The sequence below is a fragment of the Cetorhinus maximus genome, chromosome 8, assembly GCF_964194155.1.
Source record: "Cetorhinus maximus chromosome 8, sCetMax3.hap1.1, whole genome shotgun sequence".
NCBI classification, from domain to species: Eukaryota; Metazoa; Chordata; class Chondrichthyes; order Lamniformes; family Cetorhinidae; genus Cetorhinus; species Cetorhinus maximus.
In genome coordinates, this window is record NC_135886.1 from 130518807 (window position 1) to 130534312 (window position 15506).

Genomic DNA, 15506 nt, shown 5'->3' on the forward strand with positions numbered 1-15506 from the left:
CCGGGTGACTTTGCCTTTGAGGAACAACAAGGTAGGGATTCAGGTTCTAGTTGTTGTATTTTTGGTGTATTAAAATGACAGTCCAGAATATCCTAATTTTTTTTTGAATGGAATAAAATATTTTTTAATGAAGCCTATTACTCTGAAATGGTGGATTAACTTTGCATTGCTGCTTATGTAACTGATAGTAACTGTTAGCTAATGTTCATGAGCTGTTTTCAAACTGAATTAATTCAAAGGATAAAAGATTGTGACTGGAAGGATTAATTTGTTTCTCGTTAGCTGAGCAAAATGAACACAATGTGTGTTTTGGAAATTTAAGAATATCTAGCGTTTCAACTACTTTGAAAAATAAACAGGTATCAGCAAAATGATGGAAAGTGTCAGTGACAGTGCTATCAAGCAGCCCTTGTTCACCAATAGCATGCTCACCAATGCTCAGTTTGGGTTCTGCCAGGGTCTCCTGGCTCCTGACTTCATTGCAGCCTTGGTCCAAACATGGACAAAAGACCTGAATTCCAGAGTCAAGAGGGACTGCCTTAACACCAAGGCAGCATTTGACCCAGTATGGGATAAGGAGCTGCAGCAAAATTTAAGTTATTGAAAGTCTTGAAAACACTCCATTGGCTGGAGTCTTGCCTTAAACACTAAAAAAAGGTGGTGTGGTTGTTGGAGGCCAATCATCTCATCCCCAGGATATCACTGTAGGAGTTTTGCAGAGCACTGTCCTGGGCCTAACCAACTTCTGCTTCATTGGCCTTCCTGCCATCATAATGTCAGAAGAGATGATGTTCGCTGATGATTGCAGTAATCAGTTCCATTTGCAACTCCTTGGGTACTGAAGCAGTCCATGCTCACATGCAGCAAGACCAGGGCAACATTTTGATAAGGGCAAGTAACATTTGCGCCACACAAATTCCATGCAATGATCACCTCCAACAAGGGAAAGTCTAACCAACCTCCCCATGAGATTCAATAGTATTGTCGTCATTGAATTCCCACACGATCAACATCCTGGGGGTTACCATCTACTAGAAACTTAACTGGACTGGTCATGTACACCTTTAGCTACAAGAGCAGGTCAGAGGTTGGGTGTTCTGCAGATTGTGACTCATCCCTGACTCCCCAAAGCCTGTCCACAATCTACAAGGCAGAAGTGAAGAGTGTAATGGAATACTCTCCACTAGCCTGGATGAACATAGCTCTTAACAATTTTCTAAGATCGACACCATCCAGGACAAAGCTGCTCACTTGATCAGCACGCCATCCGTCATCTTAAACATTCACCCACTCCACCGACGACCGTGTCTGCTGTGTGTATTGTACAAGATGCGCTGCAGCAATTTGCCATGGCTTCTTTAACAACACCTAAACCCACGACCTCTACCACTTAAAAGGGCAGCAGGCACATGGGAACACCAACACCTCCAAGTCTGCCTCAAATCGTACACCATCCTGATTTGGAAGTATATTGCTGCTTTTCATCAAGTCAAAATCCTGGAACTCCTTACCTAACAGTATTGTGGGAGCATCTTCATAGATACAGCAGTGATTAAAGAAGGTGGCTCACCACTACCTTCTTGAGTGCAAAAAGGGAGGGGCACTAAATGCTAGCCTTGCCAGTGATGCCTGCATCACATGAATGAATAAAAGACATTTTATAAATTATATTTCCTCTGCGATAGACCTTGGCAATGTCCTGTAAAGATGTTCTAAATTTTAGTTTCTTTTTAAAACAAATCAAACTGAATTGATGCTGTTTGAGATACTCGTGCTGAGTATGTGCTATTTTCTCTCCCCTGTTCTCCCCCTTCTTTCCAGATGGTGCTTAAGGTGTTTACTCTTGGGTTTTGGATCTATAGGTACCAGCAGCCTTTTGACACCATCTCCAGCTATTCCGTGTGACCAGTGAGTATCAGTAGCCTATTTGAAGGGCAGGACAGACAAGCCCAATCCTGTTCTTGTCCGAGGTCAGCACTCATGAGGTTTCCAGCGAGTAATATGATGGTCATCAAGTGACTTTCCCACCCCTTCTGTCCCCCATCCTCTCTTGAACCTTCTGGGTGGGCTGAGATCATTTGTAATGATCCAGCTGCTGCTTTGCTAATTTAGCACCATCAGTAATTGAAGCTTAGATTTTTTAGCTTGAAGCATGACCCACTAAACTGTTCATCTGCTAGTCCTTCAGCTTATATTTGGTTAAGCTATGACTGAGAGAGTGGTTCCAAAGATGTCAGCAGCCCTCCCTTAACAGTCTTCCTGTACAAGACTGCACCATGTGTGCGAGCAGACTCTTTGATATTGAAGGACATTTCAAATATGGGAGTTGGCAATGAGAACCATGACTCATTCCCCACCACCACACCATGCCTAGAAGTGCTGAGGTTAATTGTTGCACGATTACTGATGCTCCATTTGTGCTCAGTTACCCCTATTTATTTCAAGTGAACATATTTTTTTTTTGGTCTAGAAAGAGGAATAAAGATTATTTTTCAGACTTTGTACCTACCTAGCCCAGATAAATGAGGTGAAATATTTCTGCTGGGTATAAGTGTCTAATGAAAAATCCATTTGGGTTGGCTAAATCCAGGAATATGCATCTGGGGCCCGAATTTATCCATCATTCATCAGATTTGGTACCAAAGTACTATGCCTTTCCCTATCTCAGTAACCTTCACTCCTGGAACCCTCCAAGAACTCTGGACTGGTTTATAGTGATTCAGTTGGTCAAATTTTGATCGAGTGGATCTAAGTTTTTGCCAGCATTACAAATTCTGAAACACCATTATCCTAGTTAACTTTTTGAAAAATGTTAAACTGTATCTCTCACTCCTTGCTCAGTGGTAGGCTTGATGAAATCCCCGATTGATCCAGAGCCTCCTGTATGCATGTTTACAGTTACAGCTTTGTTTTTCACAATTCCAGTAGGACAAACGGACATTGCAAGCTCACCTGGTCAACTGCTGTGTAGAACAAAGGAAAACTTTGTTCACCATGTAATTTACAATGGAAGCACACTCCACAAATGCTTCTCACTGAACTTGTTGACCATTCTCTCGATAGAAAATATTCTCTGGATGGTTGGACTGAAACTGCACCTGATTTTGGAATTTGATCTCCTCTTGATTATTTATACATGGCCGCTGTGTTCTCAATCACAGAATTGTTTCACAGAAGGAGGCCATTCGACTCATCATGTCTGCACCAGCCCTCCAAATGAGCATCATGACTTAGTGCCATTCGTCTGCTTTTTCCCCATACCCTTGCACATTGTTTCTATTCAAATAAGCATCTATTGCCTTCTTGAATGCCTCGATTGAACCTGCCTGCACCACACTTCCAGGCAATGCATTCCAGATCGAACCACTGGCTGTGTGAAAAAGTTTTTTCTCACCTCCGATTTGCTTCTTTTGCAAATCACTTTAAATCTCTGCCATCTCGTTCTCGATCCTTTGACAAGCAGGAACGGTTTCTCCCTGTCTACTCTATCCAGCCCCCTCATGATTTTGAACACCTCTATCAAATCTCCCCTTAGCCTTCTCCTCTCCTGGAGAACAGCCCCAACCTCTCAACTGAAGTTTCTCATCCCTGGAATCATTCTTGTAAACCTCTTCTGCACTCTCTCCAATGTGATCACATCCTACCTATAGTGTGGCAACCAGAACTGTACACAATACCCCAGCTGAGGTCTAACTAGTGTCTTATATAAGCTCAGCATAACCTCCCTGCTCTTGTACTCAATGCCCCTATTAATAAAGCCCAGGCTACTGTATGCATTAACAACTGCATTCTCCACCTGTCCTGCCACCTTCAATGATCTATGGCACTTATACACACGGGTCTTTCTGTTCCTGTACATCCTTAAGAATTGTGCCCCTTATTTTATAATGCCTCTCCATGTCCTTCCTACCAAAGTGAATCACCTCACACTTCTCCGTATTGAACTTCATCTGCCACCCATCTGCCCACTCCACCAACATGTCTATGTCCTTTTGAAGTTCTATACTGCCCTTGTCACAGTTTGGATTTCTTTTCAGTTTTGTATCATCTGCAAACTTTAAAATTGTCCCCCTGCACACCAAAATCTCAATCATTAATATATATCAGGAAAAGCAACACTGACCCGTTTCCCTCCAGCCTGAAAAATATCCATTGACCATTATTACCCCGTTTCCTATTACTCAGCCAATTTTGTATCCACGTTGCTACAGTCCCTTTTATTCCACGAGCTGTAACTTTTTTCAAGTCTGTTGTGTGGCACTGTATCGAATGGTTTTTGAAAGCCCATGTATACCACATCAACAGCATTACCCTCATCAGTTCTCTCTGTTACCTCTTCAAAAAACTCCAGCGAGTTAGTTAAACATAATTTCCTCTTTATAAATCCATGCTGGCTCTTCCTAATCAACCCACGTTACTACTAATTCTATCCCGAATAATTGTCTCTAGAAGCTTCCCCACCACTGAAGTCAAACTGACTGGTCCGTAATTGCTGGGCTTATCCTTACAACCTTTTTTGAACAGGGGTGAAATGTTTGCAATTCTCCAGTCCTCTGGCACCTTTCCCTGAGTCTAGGGAAGACTTAAAGATTATGGCCAATTCTCCTGCAGTTTCCACCCTTACTTCCTTCAATATCCTTGGATGGATCTCATCCAGCCCCTGTGCCTTGTCAACCTTAAATACTGACAGTTTATCCAACACTTACTCCTTATCAATTTTGAACCCTTCTAGTGACAGAGTTTCATCTCTGTCACCATGGCCTTGGTAAGATCTGCTTCCTTGGGAAGGCCAGACGCAAAGAATTCATTTGACACCTCAGCCATGCCCGCTGCCTCTAAATGTAAATCCTTTTTTTGGACCCTAATTGGCCCTACTCCTTTTATCACCCTCTTACTATTTACGTGCCAATAAAAGACGTTGGGATTTGCCTTTATATTGGCTGCCAGTCTTTTCTCATGATCCTTCACTGCTTCTCTTATTTGCTTTTTCACCACCCCTCTGAACCTGTGAACTTGGTTCTCAGCTGTATTTTCTACCTGACACCTGCCATAAGCACACTTTTCCTTCTTTATTTTAATTTGTATCTCCTTTTTCATTCAGGGAGCTCTGGATTTGTTTGCCCTACCTTTCCCTTTTGATGGAATATACCTGGATAGTTTCCGAACCATTTCTTCTTTGAAGGTAGCCCATTGTTCAGCTACAGTTTTCCCTGCCAACTTTGGTTTCAGTCTATCCGGCCCAGCTCCATTTTTGTCCCATTGAAGTTGGCTCATTCCCAGTTAATTATTCTTACTCTGCACATTGTCCTTTTCTGCCATCATCCTAAACCTTACGATGTAATGATCACTGTCTCCTAGATGTTCCCCCACTGATACTTGGTCTATTTGGCCCACCTCATTTCGAAGAACCAGTTCCAACAGTGCATCCTTTCTTGGGTCTGACAGCATCTGTGGAGAGAAAGACAGAGTTAATGTTTCGAGTCCATATGACTCTTCTTCAGAGCTGTCTTTCTCTCCACAGATGCTGTCAGACCTGCTGAGTTTTTCCAGCATTATTTGGTTTTAGTTTCAGATTTCCAGCATCCGCAGTATTTTGCCTTTACCTTAGTGCAACCTTTCTTGTTGGATCAGACACATACTGCTGCAGAAAATTCTCCTGAACACAATCTAGGAACTCTTACCCCTCTCTGCTCTCTACACTACCATGTCCCAGTCTACATTCGGATAATTAACATCCCCTATTATAACTACTCTATATTGTTTGCACCTCTCTGTAATTTCCCTGCAGATTTGTTCCTTTACATCCTTTCCACTAGTTGGCGGTCTATAGACTACACCAAGCAATGTAATTGAACCCTCTGGGGCATCCTCTTTCTCCAGCACTTCAATGCTCTCCTTAACCAATGCCACCACCCCTCCTCCTTTTCTTCCTTTTCTATCTTTCCTGAACAACTTGTACCCAGGAATATTTAACGCCCTGCCTTTCCTTGAGCCACGGCTCTGTTATTGCCACAACATCTTACAATCTGCGCCTGTAACTCCCCAATCTTATTTACTATACTCCATGCATTCACATACATGCACAGTAACCCTGATTTTGATTTTGTTACTTTCTCCCTCACTCCAACTCCACCTATTAGCTTGCTATTCTCTATGCTAGTGCTATTTGTCTCTCCCAGTATTTTGTGCACTTTGGTATTCCCCTCTCATACTCTCTCCTGGTTCCCACACCTCTTCCAAGTTAGTTTAAAGCCCCCCCAACAGCACTAGCAAAACGCCCGGCAAGAAACTCAGTCCTGGCTCTGTTCAGGTGCAGCACCTCTGGCTTGTACAGGTGTCATCTTCCCCAGAGCCAGTCCCAGTGTCCCAGGAATCTAAAGCCTTCCTTCCTGCACCACCTTTCCAGCCACGCATTTATCTGCCTTATCCTCCTATTCCTGTACTCGCATGTGGTACTGGGAGTAATCTGGAGATTACTACATTTGAGGTCCTGCTTGCTAATTTTCAGCCTAGCTCCCTAAATTCTGACCGCAGGACCACACCACCCCCTTCCTACCTAAGTCATTGGTACCAATGTGGACCATGACCTCTGGCTGATCTCACACTCTCAGAATAATGTCCTGCTGTTGCTTGGTGACATCCTTGAAGCTGGCACAAGGAGGCAACATGCCATCCTAGAATCATGTCTATGGCAGCAGAAATGCCTGTCTGTTCCCCTAACTAATGAATCCCCCATCACTATTGCTCTTCCACTCTGCTTCCTCCCCTCCTGTACAGCTGAGTCGCTCGTGGTGCCACAAACTTGGCTATGACTGCACCCCTCTGAGGAATCAACAGCCTCACCAGTATCCAAAATGGAAAACCTATTTGCGAGCGGGACCCCAGGCGACTCCTGCTCTACCTGTCTGGCTCTCTTGGGCAGCCTGGTGGCCACCCATTCCCTTTCTGCCTGCATGCTCCTAGCCTGCGGTGCGACCACCTCTCTGAATATGCTATCCACGTAGTGCCACAGTGATTCCAGCCGCCGCTTGAGCTCCGAAACCTGGAGCTCAAGTTTCTGCAGCTGGCAGCACTTCCTGCACATGGTTGTCTAGGATGCCAGAAGTGTCCATGACTTCCCATATTACAGGATACGCATTCCACATGGCACAGCTGCCTACATTCAATGCCTTTGTCTGACCCTTTGGTGAATTTACCTTTTGTATTTCTTTGAAAATGAAAGTTAAGAGTGGACAATGCACTGGGTTAGGTATTGGCCTTTCAATAGCGGGGGAAATAGAGGTAGTAGTGTAGCCCTTATATCTAAATCACAACTTGATTTGCTCCCCTAGTCTTCTGGCAACTTAGAGCATCTTGCCTTTGTTCGCCCTTTGCATCTCTCGTTTAAAATTCCCCTTTGGGGCCACACATCTAGATATCACTCCAAATTTCTTTGTGATATCTTTTCTGCTTTCCTCCCTCTGTCTCTGCGCTGAGTGACTTCTCATCCTGTGATTCCAACCTCCATCTCAGCTCATTACTTTCTCTCTTCTGAATTTACTGCCCTCCTTCCAAAACTCTTCCTCCATATAAATTTCAAGCACACCTACCAAACCCGTGACCTCTATCACCTAGAAGGACAAGCGTAGCAGACACGTGGGCACACCGCCAACTGCAAGTTTCTGTCCAAGCTGCGTACCGTTCTGACTTGGAACTATATTGCTTTTTGTTTATTGTTGTTGGGGCAAAATTCTGGAACTCGCACCCTAACGGCACTCTGGATTGCAGTGCTTTAAGGAGATAGCTCACTACTATCTTCTGAAGGGCAGTGAGGGATGAGCAACAATTCTTGCCTTGCCAGTGATGCTTACATCCCATGGACTAACTTAAAATAACTGTCCTACCTCTGTACCTGACCACACCCATGATCTTGTCATCTCACACGGCCTTGCTACTCCTTTTGTTACTATCACTGATGAGGCAATCTCTGAACATTTAAGTCAAAGGGATTCAGACTGATCACCTTTGGTGAGCAACTGGTTTAACCATTCATGGTCAGACCTGGCTAGATCATGTAAAGCTTTTTTGGGCTATGGTCTCAATGACTAAAACTGCCCACTATTCAAAGAACATCAAGGAAGACAAAGCTAACACCCAGCTTCTAGTCACACCAAGTCTTGCTCCCATCTGTGCTCGCTAATCTACACTGTTTTCCAGTAAGCCAACTCAATTTAAAATTCTTGTCCTTGTTTTCAAATCTGTCAGTGGCCTCTCCCTCCTTCAGCCTTATTAACCCTGCTAGAACTCTTGCAACCTGCAAATTCTGGCTTTTTGAGCTTTCTCAATTTTATCACTGCACCATTGATGACCCTTCAGTTGTCTAGTTGCTAAGGTCTGGAATTGTCCCCTAAAAGTCTCTGTGCCCCTACCTCTTTCCTCCTTTAAGATGCTCCTTAAAATCTACCTCTTTGACCAAGCTTTGATCATATGACCTAATATCGCTTTATGTAGCATGGTGCCTAACTTTGTTCCATAACATTCCTGTGAATTGCCTTGGAATGTTTTATTAAGTTAAAGGTGTTATATAAATGCAGCTTGTTGTTGAAATAGTTTCCTCATACAGGTGTAATGACAATGCATGAAATGAGTTTGGGCAGTCCCACGCTGTCTTATCAGGAGGGATTCACAACATAAAACTTCCCACACTCCGTGAGGCTGCAGATGGCTGGAATAGTAAATGGAAATTCCACTGATTCAGTCGAGGTAAGTTGCAATAGTGGAGCAGAATAAAAAGAACTTTACAAATGGCTGCCTGTGATATACATGTTTGATGCTGGTGTATGGTGCTAAAAATGGGAAAATGTCCCTGAATGTCAAAGACCAACTGGCATGTCGATTTAAATTGGGATGTGCCCCCCTAATGTGAATCCTGGGGCTGTGGAAGGTCACCCATATTAGCAACTCATATTGGCAATGCAGCTGGCAAATGATTATAGCTAGACCCAAGAAGGGACAGGAAAGCCATGATAGATAGACATGATAGAGGGCCAAGGGAAATCAGAAGAAATGCAGAAAAGAAAGCACGTTGGAAATGATGGGGGAAAGTGAGGAGATTAGTTCAGAGATGCTAGTGAAACTTGGGCTTATATGAAAGACAATATCTGATGTAGGAAAATAAGATGGGTGAGATAAACTCGGGAATTCTCAGTGAAGCATGTGAAAATCCTAAAACAGGAACTTCAATTTGAGGAATGTTCAGAACTAGTTCCCTTGGGGCTATTGATAACCCTGTGAAGGCCGTGGGTGTGAATCTCATTGTGAGATTGCAAAACCTGTTGCCAAAAACACATATTTTGAAGGTTGTGTTAATGTACTCTCATTAGTAACAAGGGAAATACAAAGAAACATTGAATTAGTGGCAATTTCTCTGCTTGTCTCAAGCTCACTGTTCTACCCAGTTAGTATTTTCTTAAATATAAGGTACTGCCAAGAACAGGAGTAAGCCATTCACCCCCTTGAGCCTTTACCTCCATACAGTTTGATTGTGGCTGATCTATATATCAAATTTCATTTATGTGGCTTTGTTTCATAACCCTTAATGTCCATATCCAATGAAAAATCTATTATTCTCAGTCTTGATAATTTAAATTCACCCAGTAGCCCACAGCCAATTGGAGTTGTGGATTCCAGCCACTATCCTTTATCTGAAACATTGTTTCTTGATATCTCTTCTAAATGGCATAGATCTAATTAAGATTATTCTGATTTTCCTCGCTTGTAAGCATTAAATTTGAAAAGGATCCATTTCTGCTTCCCAAATGATTCTTAGTTCTATAAACACTCCCATTTTTTCCTGCTATTGTGTATAGCTTGCAAATCATTTTCACATTAATGTACCCACTGAGTGATGGAAACTACCTCAATCAGATAATTCCTCAACCTTCTAAATGTGGCAGAATGCAAGTCAAGTTTATGCAATCTGTCCTTATAATTCCACCCACCCCCTCCCCAACTGGTGAATTGTTACATCCCTTCCAATAGTTTCTCTATCTCTACCCTACCAAATCCTTACCTCATTGATTCCCTCAATCAGGTTTCAACGTCTGCCACACCCCTACCGAAAAGATTCTTGGCAAAATCACAAATGACATCCTATGAGACTGTGACAAAGGTAAATTACCCCTCCTTGTCCTTCTCGACCTGTAGCCTTTGACATGATTGACCACACCATCCTTCTCCAACGCCTCGCCCTGTGTCCAGCTGGGTGGGACTGCACTCACCTGGCTCTATTCTTATCTATCTAATTATAGCCAGAGTATCACTTGCAATGGCTTTTCTTCCTGCTCTCTCACCATTGCCTTTGGTGTCCCCCAAAGATCTATCCTTGGCACCCTCCTATTTCTTCTATGCATGTTGCCCCTCGGTGGTGTTATCTGAAAACAGTCTCAGATTTCACATGTACGCTGGCAACACCCAGCTCTATTTTACCATCTCTCTTCACCCTTTCACTGTCCCTGAATACTCAGATGGCTAGTCTAGCATTCAGTATTGGATGAGCAGAAATTTCCTTCCACTTAAAATATTTGGGAAATGGAAGCCATTGTCTTTGGTCCCCGCCACAAGCTTCACTCCCCAGCCATAGATTCTATCCTTTCTCTATGGCGATTGTCTGAAGCTGAACCAGACTTTTCACAATAGTTATATTGGTGTCAAATTTGACCCCAAGATGAGCTTTTGATCCCATATCCAGGCCGTCATTTGCATTGCCTATTCCCACTTCCTTAACCTGACTTTTTATTCGTTCGCAGTACATGGGTGTTTCTGGCTACGCCAACATTTATTGCCTATCTGTAATTGCCCTTTAGAAAGTGGTGATGAATCGCCGCATTGATGCGCTGCAGTCCATGTGGTGTAAGTACACCCACAGTGCTGTTAGGAAGGGAGTTCCAGGATTTTGACCCAGTGACTATGAAGGAATAGTCAAGGTGGTATGTGATTTGGAGGGGGAAATGTAGGTGGTGGTGTTCCCATGAATCTGCTGCCCTTGCCCTTCTAGGCAGTGGACATTGCTGGTTTGGAAGATGCTGTCGAATGAACGTTGGTGAGTTTTTGCAGTGCATCTTGTAAATGGTACACACCGCTGCCACTCAGTGTTGGTGGTAGGAGGAGTGAATGTTGAAGGTGGTGGATGAGGTGCCAGTCAAGCATGCTGTTTTATCCTGTATTGTGTTGAGCTCCTTGAGTGTTGTTGGAGCTGCACTCATTCAGGCAAGTGGAGAGTATTCTATCACATTCCTGATTTGAGCCTTGCAGATGGTGGACAGACTTTGAGGAGTCAGTAGGTGAGTTACTGTATCCACAATTCCCAATCTCTGACATGCTATTGTAGCTACAGTATTTATTTGGCTGGTCCAGTTCAGTTTAAGGTCAATGGTAACCCATAGTTCATAGTGGGGGATTCAGTAATGGTAATGCCACTGAATGTCAAGGGGAGATGTTTGGATACTCTCTTGTTGGAATAGTCATTGCCTGGTACTTGTGTGGCTCAAATGTTACTTGCCACTTTTCAGCCCTAGCCTGAATGTTGTCCAGGTCTTGCTGCATATGGGCACAGACTGCTTTTAGTATCTGAGTAGCTGCGAATGGTGCTGAACATTGTGCAATCATCAGCGAACACCCCCACCTCTGACCTTGTAATGGAGGGAAGGTCATTGATGAAGTGGCTGAAGATAGTTGGGCCTGGCACACTATCCTGACGAACTTCTGCAGTGATGTTCTGGGACTGAGATGATTGACCTTTAGCAACCACAACCATCTTTCTTTATGCTAGGTACAACTGCAACTCTACCAGTGGAGAATTTTCCTCCTTATTTCCATTGACTCCAGTTTTGCTAATGATCCTTGATGCAAGTCAAATGTTATCTTGATGTCAAGGGCAGTCACTCTTACTTCACCTCTGGAGTTCAGTTCTTTTGTCCATATTTGGACCAAGGCTGTAATGAGGTCAGCAGCTGAGTGGCCCTGGCAGAACTAAAACTGAGCGTCGATGACACCTTTGATTACTTTGCTGATGCTGATGCTTACAGCCACGGGATCCAATGGTTGACCCTCAAGACTTACATTTTCCTGGGTCTATGTGCTCTCTGTTCTCTGCAATTTGTTTGATTATTCACTTGCACTTGTATATAGAGCAAGGCAGTGTGCATTCCCTGGGTTTACAGTCCTTTGTCAAAGATACCAACTCCGTGGTTCAGAGTATTAGTATACAAACTTACTGTACCACTGCAAAGCTTATAAATGATGTCTGCACCTGAAATTATTATTTTTTAATACTGTTATACCAACCATTGCATATAGCTTGCAAACTGTATTCACATGAATTGATTAGATTACCCCTCGACCATCCAAATTTAAGGGGATACAAGTCAAGTTTATGCATCCTGTTCTCAGTTTAACCTTTTAAGCCCTGGCGAATCTGCTACACCATTTTTGAAGCCAGCGTATCTTTCCTGCAGTTTGGTGCCCAAAACTGAACACAGTAATCCAACTGCAGCCTGACCAAGGCTCTGTATAACTGAGGCATTACTTCACTTTTGAACTCCAACCTTCCCTTCAGACGAAGGCCAATGCTTCACTAACCTTTTTGATCACTTTTGTACCTTTTTATACATTTGTGTGTCTATATAGTCCTAAATCCTTTTGCTGCTGTACAGTTTTCTAATCTCTTACCATTGAAAAAACATTCACTTTGGATTTGAGAAATATAAATTGGAATGATCTCAGAGTTCACCACATTGAATTCCAGATGCCTTTGGTTTTTTTCCCACTCAACCTGCCTATCTCGCTTTATAATTTCCAGTTCTTGTCCACACAATTTACTGTTTTCAAACTCAGTTTTGCAACCATGCATATATTTCTGTTTTGTCATCCAAGTTATTAAAAATGTACATTGAAGAGCTGATCAGGTGGATACAAATCATCTAGCAAAGAAACTGAATTTGGCGAACTGAAGGAAATTGGGTAATATGAAAGATATACTCCAGAGCCAATTGGATCAGACAAGAAAGAAAGAAGTTGCACTAATGTAATTTATTTTCCATCCCAAAGAGCTTTACAACCATTGAACTGTTCTTGAAGTGTCATTGTTAAAATGGAATCAAACATGGAATCAAACAATTTCACCGACTGCAGCCAATTTTATGAATTAGATGGCGGGATTACTCCATATCTCCCTCTTGTGGAAGGAATGCCTGTGCTGCAAGGCCTCAACAGCAATTTATATGCAAATGAGAAAACAAACTTGCATTTAACCATCTCTAGTACATCCTAAAATGCTTTACGATCATTGGATTTCTTTTAAAACACAGTCACGGGTACATGGATAAAAGTGGCAACCATATTCTGCACACCCAAGTCCCAAAACAACAATTGAGTGGAAGTCAGATGATTTGTTTTTGGCTGAGTGAGTGGCTGGTTGAGGAAGGGATCTTGGGTGGGGCACTCAAACAAGCTCCATTCTCTTCTACGAATTTTACACCCTCTTCAGGTAATGGGAATAATTTTAATGTCTTGTCTGAATTTAATTAATTTATTTAGTAATCATTTAAGAAAGTGATTTTAAAATATATCAATGGGAAATAAGATGAATTAACCTGTGTAATTACTAGTCACTAAGTGGTAAGTTGAGGCATTTTTCCTGCAGTACCTATGCTTTTAAGTATAAGTCTAGTAATATGAAGAATAGAAGATACTGTCTAGCTGATAGATTGTTTATTTGATTTTTAAATTAAAGCACATTTACTTTTATTAACAGTGAATTCAGTAATAAAGTGTCACACTTGTAATTCAGCTATTGTCAACTGAGCATTCAGTGTTTGAGGTCCATAACTTTCTCATCAATTGTTTTTCTCTTTTGAGGGTTTGGTTTTAAGTAGACGCCAGAAAAGAATGGACATTCCTTGTCGACTCCTGATCAGGTTTTCCTTAGGATCAGTAATGGCCTGTTTCTTGGAACTCTACATTATTGGAAGTTGCAGAAGATCTTATATAACTGTTTAAGCATGCACACAAGCTGTTGATGTATATCATCTTATTTTGGTGACTGGCTTATCTTAGGCACAGGAATTGATCAGTATGTTTACATGTTTTGGGGATATAGATTAATGGTGTGAATGGTTACACAGTGGTTGGATAGATAGAGGGTGCTTGATGGTTTCTTTTGCTTCTTTTCATATTTTGGGATGTGCATTCATATGTGTTGAAACACCAGAGAGTCTTTGCAACATGAAATGCCAAAGGTATATCGGTAAACAGGACAAACTAGTGGAAATTTGCAGCCAAACCTGTTGAAATGAACGGTTGAAATAAACAAAATGAACTTTTCCACTTTCAGTTCTGTTGAGGCCCCTATGGTATTTTTTGTCTAAATTAAGTTGTTTTGTTCAGAATTTTAGGGTCGGTTATGTAATGAGTGAAGATAAAGAACTACCAATCTTTGAGAAGTATGACTTGTTCCAATCTGGTAGCTTATAAATTGCTGCAGAGATTGAGCTATATAACTGGGAACCTAAAGGAGGTAAGAAAGTCTGTAAGCTAATTGATAAACTCTGATATTTTGTACAATATTAACTATTCTGTGTAATCTGAATACATAGAAGTGATGTTTTCAGTGAATTTGTAATTATTATGTAACCAGTCATTTAAAAAGTGACTATATTGAGTTGGGTTTAACTGATAATGTTACCTATGTGTTCTATTTCGAGGATGGAATAAGAGATGGGGATGGACTTTCCATCATGCCTTAATTTTTATCCAAAACATTGTTGTGACTACGAAATGAGGTTACTCACTGTCCATGAAGTGCCTTTCTTTTGCTAGATATAGTAAATATAGGAATTGGATTTGTGCTTGTTTGTATTTTTTTTCCTGAAAACATTGAACTAATAAAAATAAAGTGCACCAGCAGTCAATTAGGACCAGAATCATTGCGGGGGGGGAGGGTGTGCGTGGTATGGGGAGGTGGTAATTGACATGTGGTTTTTCCCCTACTCAATCCCATGAAAGTCAGTCAACCTATTCAAGGCAACATGCATAGAATCATCATAAAATGGCACTAGCACAGAAAGAGGCTATATGGCCCAAGTGCCCACGCTGGCTCTCTGATGGGCAATTTAGTTATCTCCACTCACTGCCCTTTCTCCATAACTCTGCCAATATTTTTCGTCCGGTGCTTATCGAATTCCCATAACTGAACCTCCCTCCACCATACTTTCAGCTTCCCAGGTCCCAACTACTTGATGTACGGAAAAGTTTTTCCTCGTGTTACCTTTGGTCCTTTTGCCAATCATCTTAAACCTGTATCCTCTGTTACTTGACCCTTCTGCCAATGGAAACAATTTATTTCTATCTGTCTATACCCCTCATGATTTTGAGCACCTCTAACAAATAATCTCTCAAACTTCTCTAAGGAGAAATAAGCACAACTTCTCCAACCTATCCATGTAACAGAAGTCCTCCATGCCTGGAAC

The 15506-nt window shown here is 42.1% G+C and overlaps 1 long non-coding RNA gene across 2 annotated transcripts; it reads left to right on the plus strand.

Annotated features, from left to right (window-relative positions):
• Positions 1-1819: 1819 nt before the first annotated feature.
• LOC144683971 (uncharacterized) lies at positions 1820-14884 on the plus strand. Of its 2 annotated transcripts, XR_013577375.1 has the most exons (4): positions 1820-1908; positions 8603-8742; positions 13347-13525; positions 13914-14884. It is a non-coding gene; the product is annotated as an uncharacterized LOC144683971 (long non-coding RNA). The 2 variants fall into 2 exon arrangements; XR_013577374.1 differs by lacking the exon at positions 1820-1908 and having other exon boundaries at positions 7277-8742.
• The last annotated feature ends 622 nt before the right edge of the window (positions 14885-15506 follow it).